Source organism: Danio rerio, chromosome 6, assembly GCF_049306965.1.
Source record: "Danio rerio strain Tuebingen ecotype United States chromosome 6, GRCz12tu, whole genome shotgun sequence".
In the NCBI taxonomy this organism is placed as follows: Eukaryota; Metazoa; Chordata; class Actinopteri; order Cypriniformes; family Danionidae; genus Danio; species Danio rerio.
The window spans coordinates 45,082,440-45,099,399 of record NC_133181.1 but is presented as its reverse complement, the minus strand read 5'-3'; the positions used below and the strand labels follow the sequence as shown (position 1 = coordinate 45,099,399).

Sequence of the window (16,960 nt, the reverse complement as noted above, 5' to 3'; positions counted from 1 at the left end):
TCAAAAAAACAAAACAAATTCTTTGTATGTGTGAACATACCTGGCACACTCTTTCTGATTCTGATTTTAAAATTACACTTGCATTTCAGAAATATATCAGTAATTATTTTTATTATACATACTTGGAGCTCATTTCTTCTTATCAATGTTGATAAAAACAGTTGTAATGCTTACAAAGTAAAAAAAGGCAAGACAGTTTCTCAGGATGAATACAAATTTTAAAAGAAATGGGTTTATTTTAAATAGGTATCTTTTTGTAGCTTTATAAAGGCGTTTCCTGTCACTTTTTATCAACTTAATGCATTGTTGCTGAATGAAGGTATTGATTTAATAAAAAAATCCATCAGTCAGAATTAGACAACCTCTAGTATTTCCGCAACATGCACTTCAATGGTGGAAAAGAGCGCACTAAAAGGACCTCTTAGCAGCTAATCACTAAATTATATTTTGGCACAGTTCTATTTTTGGCAACCTCTATGTGAATCAACAGGTTGTTGAGTAAAGATAGCTTTCTGGCTTTAAAAACACCTCCGGCTATTATAGAAGTGTAGCGTTTTTAGCATGCCTGCAGTGGGGAGAGGAGGGTGGTGCTCTTGTTTATCACCTCTGCAGTGCGGGTGTAGTCTGGGGGTGGAGGTGGACCAGGTGTTATCTTATATAAAGGGATGACGGGCCCTATGAAGAGCTCTGGAGAACAGGACGGTGTTTTGAACAGAGGTGGTGGGTGGTGTTTTAGCCCGTGGGTTGCATTCACACACACATACAGTACAGACACTGACACAAACACAGTGTCCGGGCTTCTTTGTACTCATCTTCCATGGGAGCCAAAGAGAGCAAGGTCAGTTCTACTTTTCTAACCAATGCCGTAACATCATCAACATCAATTCTATCAAACGTTTAAAAAAATGATATGATATGTGGGCTCTTTTGAACAATATGGGGTTGATAGAGACAGACAAAATTAGTAAGTGAACAAACACAATACAAACTGACAACAAAAACAAAGCTTCATGCATTTTTCAACCTCCTTCATGAATACAAAAAAAAACATTTAAAAAGACATATGGACAAAAAAAGCTTCATAGAGTTTCCCCATTTTTCTTAAGAGTAAAAAAATCCAACTAAACAACTTAGTCTTTGAAAATTAGTAGAACAATCATTGACTGTTACATAAGAAATAACAGCCTTTCAAACTAAGCCACGACCACTAAATTACAGGCTGAGAGCCTTTAAAGGGATGCCCTAGGTTAAATACAAGTTAAGCTCCATCACAACAGAAAAAAAATTTCACCCATTGTTGACTCACAAAGAGGATATTTTGAAAAAGTGCACAGCAGAAATAAACTTTAAGGACAATATCATGCATGACTATTCACCTTATTCTTCGCCGACGAGCGGGCACAGCCATATGAATCTTTTTGGCTCGAGACTTCCGGTCTCATTCACTTCCATTCATTTTTAGACATTAAAAACTGCTCATTTCGCTGTTTGGTGTTGCATACTGATATTTCCTTATTATATTATTCTACTTGGTCTATATAGTCATGCAAACATTTGTTTGTAGAGCAAGTAGTTTGACCGTTTTCTGCCATTTTTTATTCCTAGTCATTTCTCCCATAGGCGACTGAATCGGAAGTTCTAAAACAATCAAGAAAACAGGCGCACTTCCGCATTTTAGAATAAGGTCAATAAATAAAATATAAGGGACAAAATAAGGAAAAGTCTTTAAGCACGTCATCATTTTACCAGGTATGATGCGATCCTGGAACATTATTTTTGTTGGAAAATGTAATCCATACCTATTCCCTACCCCTAAACCCATAACTATGAATTATTCCCAAAATAATAGTTGGATAGCAATCATGTCGAAGTGCATAAACCTAAAAGTAAGCCTAACCTTAACACAGACGGTAAACATATACCTTAAATTTGATTGGCTGATTGGAATGTTAATCCAGCATCATTCACCTATTTGGTGAAATCAGGTTAGGGAATCTTTAAGGTAAAATATAGGCTGTATATGAGCAATTTCAGCATTATGGATGTGATATTTGCAGTAAAAACTCAAAACATAAATTCACATAGAAAGTATACATTAACATTATATTGAAGCATGCTTATATTTTCCAAAACAACTAACCACAGAGTTAAGGGAGCAGAAAATACTGGCTTACAGAAAATACTGGCTTACACAAAAATGTAGAAACGGCAAGGTTGACATTTGCATGGATATGTGTGTGTGTGTGTGTGTGTGTGTTTTAGTTTTAGAAATTGATTTTAGAACAATTTATATCTTCTAAAGTACATAATTCATATTTTATGAGTAACCTTTTTTTTCTATAGAACAAACACACACTGTCTGCTCCCTTAATCAGTTTGCTGTAACAGCAGTCTTTATGCTTGACAACTGTGTCTAAGTATAGTTTATAACTCCTTTATTCCGAGCTATTCCGACTATTAAAAGCACTGCAACAAAACAGTCAAGATGTGCGTTGGGCTACAGGTGGTACATGATGTCAAAGCATAATAAAACACAAAACACATTTCAAATTTTAAGCGTTAACCAATGTGTTAACCACTCACAGGTCACATGCTGACCTTCAACAAAATTAGCAATTTCACTTAATAGGATATCAAACAAAAAAGACAGGTCAAACTCACTTAAGAGTCTATTACCACGTATCCACTGAAATGAACTTGCCAGAAAGAGGCAGGTTTTGCTGAGAAAAAAGAAACTGCAGTCTCCATTTACGCGCAACATACGCAATGATTTGGGTTTGACGTAAACGTATTTGACGTCCTTTTCAGACTAAACTGACTAAATACAACAGACAGAACTTAAAACCTGCAAAATAAATACAAACATACAAGTCAAGCACCACGACTGAGCGCGGAACCTCTTAAAGTTCTAGAGATAGTTGTGCCAGTCTGGGTTACAGGTGAAGACACAGGTGAATTTGCAACAAACACAAAAAGGCGTTCTGTAAAAACATTAACAACAACAGATAAAGCGCGTTCAGGCACAACAGTTGCGCTCGATTAAAGTACCCACGAAGACTTACCGAATAATTTGAGTGTTTCTGAGAAATACGTGTATGAAGGGCGTCGTTGGCGACCGTTTTCTTCTGTGTGTTTCCAGATGTTTGAGCTCGCGGTAATTTTGGTCAATATTCCGCCGCGTGCCACGCTTGATTCTCGCGCACTGCTGCCAACCCAGAAACCTGCACTTGGAGCGCGCGCTCGCCTGATCTCTCTCTCTCTCTCTCTCTCTCTCTCTCTCTCTCTCTCTCTCTCAGGTAGAGATGCAGTGTCTATTAAGTTAGTACTGCAGCTGAAACTGCGCTATATGATGATCAGCCAGTTTAACAAAAACAAACGTGTCTCGGATTATATGGCTTATATCTTTTTGTATCCAATAATAGAAAGGTTTGAACGTTCACGTTGATATGTGATGATGTGATTATAAGTATACGCACAAGTCCTCCTGTACTGGAGGTCAAAAGATAAGAGAATCAATAGGTACGATTAATGAGATATGCTCTTTTATTTTCATATGTGGATGAAATATTGCACATCTAAAGAAACAGTTAACTCCTAAATATTGTTCATCACATAAGTTACTTGGATAAAGTTGGGAAATATTGGATAAAAAAATATTTCTATTTTATTTCTATTTATTTCAAACAATTAAGCAACAACCTCAAGATTGCACCTTAATCTCTATACCGAAGTGTTTTTATTTTTTATTTACATTTTTTTACAGTGACAGACGAGTCCACTGATCCTATGGGCCAGCCTGAACACAAAATGGTCGTGCCCAACTGAGCCTGCATGGTTTCTCTCAAGGTTTTTTTTTTTTTCCTTCACTTTCGCCAATTGGTAAAGTTGTCGCCACGGTCACCACTGACTTGCTTGGTTTGGGACTTGTGGAGCTGCACATTGATGGATTTGTTCTTCAGTGTTTGGACTTTAAGATTGAAATTAAAACCATACTGAACTGAACTAAACTTTAACTCTTCTTTTGCGCAGACTGTTTTTCTCCAGCACGGAGAAACGGAGAAAGCAGCAGTCGCAGTCGCACTTTTTAAATATTTATTTATTTATTTGACCATATCCTCACTCTTTTTATCCATTATTTTGCCGCAGCTCCGCTCTTCTAATTTATTGTCTCGCAGCCCCATGAGTAAAATTTAGCCTAAAGGGTAATGTTAAAGATTAAGTATCATTCCGGCCACACTAGCACTGCAGTGCTGTTGTGGTACAGTGGTCAGCATGTTCAGATAGCGGGCATTTAGATCCGGGTTTGATCCCCACTTGAGTTATCTTTTTTTATTTTTTTTTTTTATTGTCAAGACATATAAAACTGTAAGGTTGTTAAACATTTGAAGTTCTAAAGCAGCTGTTTTCTTGAAAAAGACGTGATAGTGTCATTAGAAACTGAATGAAACTGAAAAAAAAAATCACTTTTAAAGATTCAAAACTTTTTGTACACTCGTATACATTTGCAACTGGTGTTTTGCATTTGTGAAACGTATTTTATGAAAATGTATTTTTATTTTGTGCACGTGAAATTTTTTTGTGAATATAAATAAATGTTTTACGCACGTGAATTTGGTTTCATGCACGTGAATTTGGCTACGCATGTGTACATTGTGTCTTTTGCGTGAATTTCTTTTGAGACTTATCTGATTCCATACAGAAATCGTTGAATGTGCACATTGTGTACTAAGGCTAGGCAAGTTTGTTTATCTAGCCCATTTAATGCACAATGGTAATTCAAAGTGCTTTACAAAATAAAAATAAAAGTGATTAAAAAAATTAAGTTGTTTAAAACAGGTAAAAACAGATAAAATGTTTTAAAACAGGTGATAAAAGAATGAAAAAGAAAAGAAAAGCAATTCTAAAACAGAACATGATTAAAAATCATGTAGCCTATACAAAAAGTGAGCTAAGAAAAAATTACCTTGATTTACATGTGCACTCTTCTTGGCCTTATAAGATGACTTTTGTTCTTTGTTGCAGTATTACAGAGGGATTTTAGCTGATATCTTGTTTGTTGGCGATTTATAAACTCATAAAACGGATAATAGCATTTTAACAGTCAAAAACATGTACATACAAACTAAATTGTGGCTCCTGACAATACACAGAGGGCTTATGAAGCAAATAATTGGTCTGTGAAAGAAACTAAACATTATTTACAGAATTATTTACCTTAAATACAAAGCCTTAACTAACAATTCTGAAAATCTTAGGTCCACACTTTATGTCAGATGATGCGTGGATACAAACTCATGCGTGAGATGCCACTATTTCACCATGGTTTCAGCTAAAGTATAAATCTTTAATGTTCTACAGTAAAAAAAATAAATAAATAAATAAAGTCACCTATCTCTTGGATATGCCTTGAGGGTGAATAAATGAAGTATATATTTGGATGAAATATACTTTTAAGCATTAAAACTTTGCAAATGTACACAAACCAAAAAAAAAACCCTCATTAAAAATGTAAAACGTGCACAAATTTTTCATCATTTGAGTACTTTGGTTGGAGCCGACTCACAGTTCATAATACTATAATATTACATTACTAATTAAATATAATTCCAGTGTTATTATAATTTAATTAGCTATTCCATTTCCTTAATGGCTTCATCTTTCAGAAAGTGACATTTAAGGAAACCAGCAGCACAGCTAGCAATAAGTCATCTCTTAAAAATACTATGATATTATAAATGTCCCAAAATCTTTTTGAAGTAACCGAGAGGTCAGCTCTGTGGTAGTTGGCTGCGTGTATATATTCTGGGCATGTATAAGAGCTGTTGGCTTATGGGGACTCAGGTTTGAGTCCAAATAATCACCCTTATCTCTCACCTCCACTGTCCTCCAAAATAAAACCATTGCCATGAAAATTCAAATCAACTCCAAGAACTTTACAACCTCCTGAGGTAATTTTTTTTACTGTCCATTTTATTGCCACTGTATAGATAAATAAAGATGAGTCTGACCACAGCATACTTCTGAAAGTCTTTTCTTTAATCCAACCCATGTATAATCACATTCTTTTAAGAATCTGAGCAGCAAAGATGCAATCCTAACAGGAATGACCCAAGTGTACAAAAGAGCAGCTGCAATATACTTTTTTACGACTCCTGCAATTACAGTTATTTCAGCATAAAGGCATGTACTATTTAAAATTAAGCTTTGTAACTGTTCTGCATGGGTGTAATTGTGGCTTGTGTGGCATTTATTTCTATTTCTGCTCTTTTGGCTCAGTGTGATTGTAGCTCTCCTTGCACATACCTTTTTATAAACTATGTGTTAATCTTGGCCATTGCTCTATAGTTGTTACACAATTTAAAACTCAAACCTTCAGTTATACATTCAGTTATGTTATGGTGAAATATTAATTAGTGTTTTAATTTCTTTTCATAATGATTGTATTTTAGTGTTGGAATCGTTTTCATGGGCGACACAGTGGCTCAGTGGGTAGCACTTTCACCTCACATCAAAAAGGTTGCTGGTTCAAGCCCTAGCTGGGCCAGTTGGCATTTCTATGTGCATGTTCTTCCTTTGTTTGCGTGGGTTTCCTCCGGGTGCACCGTTTCCCCCCACAAGTCCAAAGACATGCGCTATAGGCAAATTGAATAAGCTAAATTGTCTATAGCAGTGGTCACCAAACTTGTTCCTAGAGGGCCGGTGTACTGCAGATTTTAGCTCCAACCCTAATCAAACACACCTGAACAATCTAATCAAGGTCTTACTAGGTATACTTGAAACACCCAGGCAGGTGTGTTGAGGCAAGTTGGAGCTAAACCCTGCAGGTACACGGCCCTCCAGGACCAAGATTGTTGACCCCTGGTCTATAGTGTATGTGTGTAAATGCAAAAGTGTGTTTCCCATACAACTAGAAGGGCATTTACTGCGCAAAACATACGCTGGATGAGTTCATTCTGCGAAGCCGAAAAAAAAATGAATGAATGAAATTGCTTTCATAAGTTTAAATAATGCTGTGTAATAATAACACCTTCCATAGAATTTGCGAATATTGCATATAGGTCAAAGATGAGAAGTCTCATTTTAGTGTCCTTATCAACTGGAATTAAAAAAAAGTTATGTATTTTCTGTAAAAGTAAGGTAAGCTTAAGTAAACTGTTAGTTTAAGGTCTCAAATAACTTTTGTGAAGATGTGCTTGTCAAAATGTGTAAAATACCAAAAAACTTAATTTAAGTCGTTGCCAAAACCAATATATTTTTTATGTTTCTTAGTAACGGAGGTTAATGTATACAACCTTGGTTATAAAAGTAAGTGACAGATTTTAAATGTTTTTGAAATAATTCTTCTCAAGACATTTATTTGATCAAAAAAAATTCAGTAAAATGGTAAAATAGTGTCGTGTTGTTACAATTTAAAATTGATGTTTTGAAATATTATTTAGAATTAATTTTTAATACTTATTAAATACATTTTTTTAATTATTTGAAGAAGGAAATGTTCAGAAGAACAGCTTTTATTTACAATATTTGTTTTTGACAACACAGAACAGTACTTACTGCCCTTTAACTGTTTAATGCTTTCTTGCTAAAAACCTGTCGAATGCTTCATTCTCATTGGCTGACGAGCATGCTAAAGTGAGCAAATACTTTCCAGGAAACGCAAAACTAAATGGACGTTAACCAAAAAGTGTAAATTCTGCATAATTGTCTTGTTTACATCATTCACTTATTTAGGTGATGTAATGTAGTGTGTGTATTTACATAGCACATTTATTGTGTATGGCCATACACCCAAAGCACTTCACAATCATGAGCAGACATCCTGTTTACGAATGATAATCTCCACCTCATCCCTCCCAGCTCTTCAGGTACGTTGCACACAACTCACCCCCACCGATTTTCAGGCACGTCTCGCGCGCACACGCCCCAACTCAGATACCACCCACTCCCCCGCAACCTACCGCAGATCAACTATGTATACCCCCGAAAAGGACTTTTCCCAACTTGGGATGTCTGCATGAGGGGGATTGAATCCACACCACCACAAGTGTGCAGCATCTATTTGGATGATGTGACAGTGCCGTGTCCACGCCACACACCAGCTATTAGTGGAGTGGAGAGAGTTATAGATTGAGATTGAGGATGATTGGGAGGCCATGATGGGTAAGGGGCGATAGAGGGAATTTGGCCAGGACACTGTGATTACACCCCTACACTTTACGAGAAGTGTCATGGGACTTTTAATGACCACACAGAGTCAGGACTTCGGTTTAACATCTCATGCGAAAGATGAAAGAAAGGAGCTCACAGACAGTATAGTGTCCCCTTCACACAGATCTCACACAGACCACAGGTTGAGGGCACCCTGTTGGTCTCACTAATACAACTTGCAACAGCAACTTAGTTTTCCCATGTGGTCTGCCATCCAGGTACTGACCACCAGGCTCAGCCCTGCTTAGCTTCAGTGAGTAACCAGTCTTGGGCTGTAGGGTAATATGACTGTGGCTGTTTCAAGAGTTCCCACTTAGATATGCTTGGCACTTATAGCAGGTTTGGCATGCTGTCCCGGGAGAGAACCCTGAGCTCGGAGATATTTGAGCCCAGGGCTCCCGCCCGGTCTAGAAGCATATCAGGAGAACCGAGATCAGGTAGGTCTCGATCGCTCCCCCTTTAGAAGGGGAGAAAAAGGAGGAGATGGGGTGGAAGGGGGGATTCTTCCAAAATGAAGATAGTGCAATGAGGAGAAAGTGATCCATTTATACTAAGCTAGGATCATTCTGATTGGATTATTACTGATTACGGATGAGTGGCCAGCGGTGCACAATCATATCACATGCTCCTCTCGAAATTAGTTTATGAAACTTCACTTATGACCTATTTGAGTTTCTTTCGTGTGTTAAACACAAAAGAAGACATTTTGCAGAATGTTGGTGGCTGGGACTCATTTACATCCAAATAATAAAAGCAACCCAGGATCATCCCGAAAATGTACCTCTATATACATTTCTGGAGACTGTCAAAAATGTCCCAGTAGCTACGTTTTTTGCAGTTTTTGTGAATCCACAAGAGGCTGCTCTGTACGTTTTTTGAAATCTTAAATTTCTCTTGCGAGTGCCATTCACATCTGCTGTTCTGTTAAATACACCAGAGGCTGCTGTCGACTGACTGTTTGACTGATTGAATGACTGACTGATTGACAGATCAACTGACCCATCCTCCCCCTTACCTAAACCCAATCAATAGTATTTTCAAAACCACAGATTTACCCACAAATTTGAAAAGCAATCCACACAAAGAAAAGATTTTTTCCACATTCTCACCCTGTTGTTTACTTGTTTATTTTATTTTTTTGAATTCTGTGTTTGTCTTACCAGCTTTCTGGAACTGTTCTTCACCAGACTCCAACCCCGTCAAACTGGTCAGCTCCTCTCTACGTCTCGAGGCCACTGATGTAGATAGTGAGCTAACTGGACAAGCTGGTAACAGCTGGAAACCATACAAGGTAAGTGGTCAGCTGGTAAGTGCAAAAAGAAACAGCGGCATACCACCCTGTAGCGTTCATTAAAAAATTAAATGCAGCCATACGTACTTCTGGTTACATAATTCACAATCTCCAGAAATGTATATAGGGCTACGTTTTAAGTGTGTAACATTACTGATTACGTGTGTAACATAACTGCAAAAACTCTATTTTAGAAACTATTAAGAGTGCATACCTGCATTCAGCAATGATCCATCAAATTTGTTTACAACTTTGTACTTCAAGACAATAGCTGGAAGTCTGTGAAGACAGGTGAATGCTCAAGTTTGATATAACTTCAAAGTTTGTATGCTACATATTTATAACCCTTTTACCCCTGAGTATAACTGATTATGGGAGACATGGAGCCAGTGAGATAGTGTTTGTGAGTCAGCTAGTTGGTAAAGTGTGTTGAGGACTTGCCACCTGTGCCATATTTCATGCAGCATCGTGGGTGGACTCTGATGTGGCGCACCAAAGTTGCTTCATTAGTGACGCCATCCTCACTGGCAGCCATGTCTGTGAATGAGAAAAACATAGACACATTCAGCAGTTGAACTCGACAAAACATGAATGCTGCGTTTAAGGGTCATTTATCATAGTAGTTTTCTCCAAAACAACTTGAAGGCAGTGTTAGTAGATTGACAGCAATATATCACTTCAAATATTTGCTGCTTGATGACATTATTGATAGAAGCTGGCTGACAGTGATAGCATAATATGTTATGTTAAACTATATGTCATGTTACATGTTGGTGACTGTAGATGATACAACCCTTCCACCATGAGGATGAAATTATAATAAGTTATTACAATCAGCAGGAAAAGTTTTCCATGGTATGCCCATATTGCTAATAGATTTCTGCATATATGTTAATGTTATTGTTTCTACAATAATTTCTATTGCTATCATATTGTTATATCATTGTTATTAATAACTAAGCGTGTATAAATAGCATAACATGTCAGAAAACCCCCACACAAAATTCCATATTGTCAGGGGTGGCTTTATGTCCATTGCATCTTTTTTGCATGGTGTCTACATAGAGTTGAAGTCAGAATTATTAGCCCTCCTGAATTATTTGCCCCCTTTATATTTATTTCCTCGATTTCTGTTTAACAGAAATAAGATTTTTTTTAACACATTTCTCAAACAGAATAGTTTTAATAACTCATTTCTAATCACTAATTTCCTTTTTCTTTTGACATGATGACAGTACATGATATTTTCTTGGATATTTACTGAATCAAGATACTAGTATTTAGCCTAAAGAACAATTAAGGGAGATAATAACCCTAATTATAAAATCTGTTGGCTTCATTAAATATATTTCCCTTCAGCATGCACTGAGAATCAGCACATCGATGTCTGAGGCCATGGTGCTCCACCGGAAAAAGGTGGTTTGCCATCTTCAGGTTGGAGGAAATAGGAGCTGGAGGAAGTGTCTAGGGAGGGGGAAGTCTGGCGTTCTCCAAGCCCTGGAAAAGCGGATGAAAATGAATTAATGAATGAATGAAGTGGGCTAATAATATTGACCTTAAAATGTTTTTTAAAAAATTAAAAACTGCTTTTATTCTAGCCGAAATAAAACAAAAAAGACTTTCTCCAGAAGAAAAAAATAATATAGGAAATACTGTGAAAAACTCCTTGCTCTCTGAAACATCATAATCTCTTTAAAAAAGTTTATCCATGATGCCTAATAAAATTTAATTTGGACTTTCATAGCCTGTTTGATCTGATAGTCTGCTGTTCTCTCTCTCTCTCTCTCTCTCTCTCTCTCTCTCACACTTACTCACTCTCTGTGTCCCGCTTTGCTAATTATGAAATTTGTTTAATTCAATCATCTGGACTGTCACTTAACACAGCGACAGTGCAAAAAAGTGGATGCCAGCTTGTAGACATGACTATTAACTAGAGGACAAAATGTAAGGGATGTTAGTTCGGAGGAAGGATGTTTGGGCTTATATTTGAATTTGTAGTAAGTTTGAATGAACATTTGAAGTTTGAAGGAATGTGGGCCTAAATGTGGGTTTAGAGCAGTTACTAAGCAGATGGAAAGGTGCTCTTGATGTTTGTTAGAGCATTGCTAAGTGGTTGCTAAGGTGTTCTGAGCAGCTGCTAGAGAGATAATTCCTTTCTCAAGTCTATGAAATATAACATGAAAACTCTCATTACACAACAACTGCATCGTGTACTGCAAATACAACAGCAAATTAGGCTGAAATAATGGTCTATTATGAAACAACATATTGACTAAGAAATATATTAAATACTATCAAAATTAGAGAAATATCTACAACTTCCCAAATTTTAAGACTATCCCTTAGTTCTGTGTAAAGTTATTGGAGCAGTTTTTAAGCATATTTCAAGATATATGTAATATATATATATTCTGAAGTAATAAATAATATACAGTACAGTAATATTAAGTTTAAAATAACACTAAGAGAACACTTTCAAATTGTTTGTATTGATATGTTACTTGTTAAATTTACTAATTTTCACTGACTTTGTGAGACGGTGAGCCACTGAAATGCTCATACAGCAAGTTGTCCAGATAAAGACCAAATAGACGACTCTTTCAGTCATAGCAAGAGAAGTAGGTCATTCCAAATCTGTGATTTTTAAAATAACAGACCTCTCTCCTTTGCTGCCGAATATATTGTGTGGACAGAAAACTTGCTTGCTTAAGTCAGGAGTGTCCAAACCTGGTCCTGGAGGGCCGGTGTACTGGAGAATTTAGCTCCAACTATAATCAAACACACCTGAACCAGCTAATCAAGCTCTTAAGCTGCGGTCACACTGGGCTTTTCCTCCCATAGACTTCCATTCATACGCAAGCGAATGCGTCAGACCGGAAACGCAGGGTCATGCATCAAGTTTCGCAGGTTGCTGCGGTGCAAAGTTCAAGCTTGGTGAACTCTGACCTGCGAAATCGCATCACTTGACTGCGTGAGACCAATCAAGGATCAAAACATGACCTCTCTGGACAGAAATTTAAAACATGAAGCAATAGCTCATTTATAAAAGCTTATCGTTTAATACGCTTGTTTAATCCCGCCCCTCTTCGCAGCGCCTCACGACAGAATATCGCATGCTCAAACTCTAATGTGACCGCAGCTTTACCAGATATACCAGAAACTTCCTGGCAGGTGCGTTGAAGCAAATTGGAGCTAAACTCAGCAGCCCTCCAGGACCGAGTTTGGACACCCTTGGCTTAAGGGATAAAAGTGTGGTTATCTTATTTGGCTCTGAGGAAAAAAACATTGTGTTTATGATCAAACTTTCCAATTTACATAAATGTAAAAGCTTATCAAAAGCTTCTTCACCAATGTGCGGTCTTTCTCTGTACTCATCATTCAATCAGTCAACAATTTACATGCAAGACAATGAGCCTGCCACACAGAAAATATGTGAAGCAGTTCACTGAAGTTAAAAACAGTGAAATAATAAAATGGCCAGACCAGAGTCCTGACATAAGCCTGAATGAAAATCTCAAACAAGTTCTGGCCAAGTGTCTGTGAGAGACTAGTGATGTTTGTATGAGAGCCTAGAGATGTCCTTAAGAGACTAGCCATGTGCTATTAGTGAACAATGACGTCCTGTGAACTGCAACATAAGCTCATTTTAAAAAAGTAGCCCTATATACATTGCTGGAGATCACAAATTATGTACCCAGAAGTACGTATGGCTGCGTTTTGTCTTTAAAACGAGCACTTAGGGGTGGTATGACACTGTTCCTTTTCGCGTTTACCAGCATGACCGCTTACCTCCGTATGGACAGCTTTTACCAGTTTATCCGGTAGCTCGCTATGTATGACGGCGGACTTGAGATGCACCACAACGATGGGTTCGAGTCTGTTAAAGAACAGTTCCAGAAAACAGATAAGACAAAAACAGAAGCCAAAAGATAAAATAATAAAGTAAATAACAAGGTAAGTATGTGGTAAAAACTGAAAACATGGTAAAAATCAGGCGAGGGCTGTTCTTTTTCTGGATTGCTGGATTGGTGGGCAGGTCAATCGGTGCTTTTGAAAACACTATTGGTTGGGTTTAGGGTAGGAGGAGGGTGGGTCAGTCAATCAGTGATTCAGTCAGTCGACAGCAGCCTCTGGTGGATTTACGTGAGAACAGCAGGCGCAAATGGCACTCACGAAAGAAATTTGAGATCTGAATAAGCACACAGTGGACTCTAATGGGTTCGCGGAAACAAAAACTTACCTTCCTGAATGATTTGGCACTTTCCAGAAATGTATATAGCAGTACGTTTTCAGAATGAGCCTGGGATGTAGAATTGTGATGTCCTGTGAGAGAATAGTGATGCCCAGTGACAGACTAGGGATTGCCTGAAAAGCGATGTCTGTGAAAGACGAGTGATGTGCTGTGGTTGCAGATGTGCTGAAGGGTCTCTACACCTTCTAATAACTTTTATATAATGACTGCTGTAACCTTTAAATTTCTTCTTTCTTCATACTCATTGCTGTTCTCTGGTTCTCTACTAGTCACTTTATTTCTGGATTCCTTGGCTCTTTTATTTACAGATGATGTTGAGTGACAAATTCTTGCTATTTTCCCCCCACAAAATCACTTTATTATGTACAAAGCAAATAATCCAAATCTACAATAAATGTAAAAAACTTCCTTAATTATGTACAGTTGCACAATGTGATTTTTGATTTTGTATTTGGAACCTGAAATTGTGATAATACCAATGATTTTGTAAAATCTATCTGCTTATTTAGTTAAAATATTTACAACAAGGGTTGTAAATAAATTTAATGGCTAGTTTCTGCTAGCTGTTTCTTCTGGCGAGATCTAAAAACACTAAATAGTCAAAGCTTTCTTGAACATATAAAGAATGTACATCTTTTATAAACACTGAAACCTGGGATGGGCAAAAATATATTGAAATGTATTTCAAAATAAAATACCAAATACCTCAATTTTGAGTGTATCAAATATAAACTACTAAATACTACAAAATAATTTAGTATAGATTTTGTACAAATTTTATACTGAAAGTACCGTCTTGAAGATGATCTCTTTAATTACTGTAAAAACCATTTAGTTCAGATTGGAATGAGTTAGAATAAAGTACTATATCTCTAAATGTGATAATTGATAACATCTCTAATTATTAATTATTATACCATAATTAACATAAAAAAGTTGTATGTTTCAAAATTTGTGTAGTTGAAATCTTAATCTTCAATACTCAATGTAAAATCACGATTTCTGAAAAATACTAAAGTCTCCAGTTTTAGTAATTTCCATAAATATCATACTCTTTAATACAAAATATAAAAAATTATATTTTAAAAAATTGCTATCTATTTTTGCTGCCTTAAACCCGAGTTGGGAGTTTTTGACCAGTCTGTAGACAGGGGTGTAAATAAACATTTTTTTCTCATACTGATTAACAATGTCAAAGTTTGTAATTAACTATAAAGAGCACTTGCAGATCAGCTACTGCCATTTGAAAAGCCAATAGAGTTTTGTAGGCATCGCCACAGTGTTACTTTATGTTGTTTGTCTTATTTTCCTCTCTTATTGCTCCCGAATCTACCCCTGCTATTTGTCTGTTACTTTCTTTATTGTACATGTGAGGCATAATTTCCATCCATACTCCAAGCATTGATTAACTCCTTCAATGTTAATCAATTTCGTAATCTGATCTTAAGCCTTGGCAAATAACTAAGAAAGCACCAATCAAAGGCCACATTTTTATGATGTCATCAGACTTCTTTTAAAATATTTGACAGTATTTTAAAAATGCAAAAATCCAAGACACTAAAGTATTTTGATACAAAATATTGAGCCATTTTCATCAAACCTCACAAATACAAATTACAAAATTATATTTTGTATTTAAAATAGGTTGTCGCGATACCATTAATTAATTTTACGATACTATACCAGCTGAAGTTTCACGATACCAAGCAGTGTGAAACTGTAATTCATAACTCAAACTGTAAAGAAAATGGTCAGTAATACTATATTTTATGTTATAATACTTGAATTTAACTCATATTTCCCGTAAGGCCAAAAAGTACTGTATTATTTGCTCCTTACTTCACCCAAATGTATTACTTATTTTTGTTTATTTTGTAGATAACTGAACAACAAATAATAGATTAAAATAAAGATATAAATTATACCAAATGAAGTTTGTTACACAAGAGCATGTAGCCTGATCTCACAAGAAAACGTAAGTATTTTACGTTTTGCCAGTTTAGTGGCTAATTCGTACGAGTTCAGTCGTATGAAATGGTACGATTTTAAAAAGGAGGCGTGGCACCTGACCCCACCCCTAACCCCAACCGTCATTGGGGGATAAGCAAATCGTACTAAATTGTACGAATTAGATCGTACGAATTCATACGAATTACTAAATGAAAAAGTTACGAATTGCCGTGAGATTGTGTTGTTTCTTCAACAAAATGAGGCCATAAAGTGCTCAAAAATTGTTTCAATGTTTCCTGTTACTATTTTGGGTTTTTCATGGCTTTTTTTTTCAGTCTTATCAGGTAACAATACTAAGTAATTCAAAATTACACTTTGTGAGTTGTTCTTTTAAAGCAGTTGTAGCCACTGAATCCTATTAATAGGAGCAGAAATGAACCAATTCAGAAGTGCATTCGAACTGAAACGTTAGAAAACATGCAATACGGTACCATAAAACCATAAAATATTTGCAACCGTACAGGGCTCCACAGACTATTCAAATAAAATGGTCTATTGTTGCACATAGGTGTGAGTATTTTAGTGACTTTTGCACATGAAACATTATCTATTGTAGATAAACCATTAATGATGATACGTTTACAAACTACAGTGGCACTGCTTGTATTTTGGAGCCATAGGATTGCAATACTACCATAGTACCGGTAAACCGTGTGTAACAAAGGCCAGCTAGTAAGTGCTGTGCAGGTAAACCTTACTCTGACCTCCTAACGTGCTCTAGCGACAAATGCTAGAGGCCATGGTCTTTAGCCTCCTTGTTAGAGCAACCAACTCCAATGCGGAAGGTTGACAGTTCGATTCCAGCTCAGAGCGGGTTGGGTGGTGTAGGACTGGGGGGGTTACTTGTGTAACCCTAATTTAAAATACAAATTTGAAACACATGTATCATAAATACTGCCCATCCATGATTGAAACATGTACAATATAACATATTATACTTTTTAATACTAACATTTACTTTACTCACCCTCACGTTGTTCAAAACAATGAGTGTTTCTGTTTGTTGGACACACACACACACATTTTGAAGAATGTTAGTAACTGATATTCATTGGCATTCACAGTATAAAAATGTACAATAAAAGTCAATGATTACCATTTATTAACATTCTTCAAAATATCTTATTTTATGTTCAACAGTAGAGAGTAAATCAAATAAGTTTAAACTAATTCTGGAAGAAAGATTGTTCATTTTCGGG

The 16,960-nt window shown here is 36.4% G+C and overlaps 1 protein-coding gene and 1 long non-coding RNA gene across 3 annotated transcripts in view; both read right to left on the bottom strand.

Annotated features, from left to right (window-relative positions):
• camkva (CaM kinase-like vesicle-associated a) overlaps positions 1–3,229 on the bottom strand; it is a 54,240-nt gene extending 51,011 nt beyond the window's left edge. For both annotated transcript variants that reach the window (XR_012408134.1, XM_690535.7), the window contains exon 1: positions 3,063–3,229. The gene's annotated coding sequence lies outside the window, so the exon portion shown is untranslated. The remainder of the gene's footprint in view (positions 1–3,062) is intronic.
• A 6,119-nt stretch (positions 3,230–9,348) lies between these two features.
• LOC141386336 (uncharacterized) lies at positions 9,349–13,376 on the bottom strand. The gene is made up of 4 exons (XR_012408131.1): positions 13,289–13,376; positions 9,944–10,996; positions 9,714–9,778; positions 9,349–9,483 (listed from the first exon to the last, which is right to left on the bottom strand). It is a non-coding gene; the product is annotated as an uncharacterized lncRNA (long non-coding RNA).
• Between the last annotated feature and the right edge of the window lie 3,584 nt (positions 13,377–16,960).